We start from the raw sequence: 1,775 nt of genomic DNA, 5'->3' as shown, positions 1-1,775 counted from the left end.
GTCATTGTTGTTTGGCGGCCCCAGGCTGGATTCGAACCCGCCACCTTAGGTGTATGTGGCTGGTGCCTTAGCCACTTGAGCCACAGGCGTGGAGCCACTCTTGTGATTTTTAATGCCATTTCAACACTGACAGTGCTCTTTTTTTTCTAAGACAGAGTCTTACTCTGTCGCCCTCAGTAGATTGCCGTGGCATCACAGCTCGCAGCTACCTCAAACTCTTGGGCTTAAATGATTCTCTTGCCGATTCTCTTAGCCTCCTAAGTAGCTGGGCTACAGGCACCCACCACAATGCCCAGCTTTTTGTGTGTGTGTGGTTGTTGTTGTATTTGTCATTGTTGTTTGGCAGGCCCAGGCCAGGTTTGAACCCGCCAGCCCCAAAGTATGTGGCTGGCACCCTAACTGCTGAGCTACAGGTGCTGACCTATGCTCATTTTTTTTTATTTGAGACAGAGCCTCAAGCTGTCCCCCTGGGTAGAGTGCCGTGGCATAGCTCACAGCAACCTCCATTGCCTGGGCTCAAGCGAGTCTCCTCCCTCTGCCTCCCAAGTTGCTAACACCACAGGCACCCACCACAACGCCTAGCTATTTTTTTTGTTGTTGTTGCTGCCATCATTGTTGTTTGGTGGGCCCAGGATGGATTTAAACCTGCCACCTTAGGTGTATGTGGCTGACACCTTAGCCACTTGAGCCACAGGCACCGAGCCGCACATTTATTTTTTTAATCACAGACCACTCTACTGGGTTGTATATATCCTATCTACTTAAATTCTCCATGTAGACATTTGAAGAGCATTTCTAGCTTAACATTTCCAAAACTGAACTCTTGGTCTTCCCCTGAAAATCAGTTACTCTGTCTTCAGTTCAACAAGTGACTGGCCCCACCATCACCAGATCCCATGGAGTTATCCTTGAATCCACTCTCTTCCTCTTCCAAGCCTCCACACCAAGCCCTCTCAATTCTAAATAACTATCAAATCTGTGTGCTTCTCTCTCCATCTCCACTGCCTTAGTCAACTCACTAACATTTCTTTCTTTCTTTTTTTTTTTTTTTTCAGTTTTTGGCCAGGGCTGGGTTTGAACCCACCACCTCTGGCATATGGGGCTAGTGCCCTACTCCTTTTAGCCACAGTCGCTGCCCCAACATTTCTTTCTTTTTTTTTTTTTTTAGAGACAGATTCTCACTTTATCACCTTCGGTAGAATGCTGCGGTGTCACACTGCTCACAGCAACCTCCAACTCCTGGGCTTAGGCAATTCTTTTGTCTCAGCCTCCCGAGTAGCTGGGACCACAGGCACCTGCCACAACACTCAGCTATTTTTCTGTGGCAGTTCGGCAGGACCAGGTTTGAACCCACCACCCTCCTTATATGGGGCTGGCACCCTACCCACTGAACCAAAGGCACAACCCCTCTCACTAACATTTCTGAGTGCAGAAGGTTCCTAATCTGGTCCACCTTTAATCCAATTCGCAGCAACCAAAATAATCATTTTAGGTTCAGCGCCCGTAGCACAGTGGTTACAGTGCCAGCCACATCCACCCAGGCTGATAGGTTCAAACCCAGCCCGGGCCAGCTAAACCACAATGACAACTGCAACAACAACAACAAAATAGCCTAGCATTGTGGCGGGCACCTGTAGTCCCAGCTACTTGGGAGGCTGAGGCAAAAGAATTGCTTAAGTCCAAGAATTAGAGAGTTGGAGGTTGCTGTGAGCTGTGACATCAGGGCACTTCCAGTGAGGATGACATAGTGAAACTCTGTCTCAAAAAAAAAAAAA

This window comes from Otolemur garnettii, unplaced genomic scaffold (assembly GCF_000181295.1).
Source record: "Otolemur garnettii isolate 467f Iridium unplaced genomic scaffold, OtoGar3 scaffold00256, whole genome shotgun sequence".
Lineage (NCBI taxonomy): Eukaryota > Metazoa > Chordata > Mammalia > Primates > Galagidae > Otolemur > Otolemur garnettii.
Note: the sequence above shows the minus strand (reverse complement) of the source record.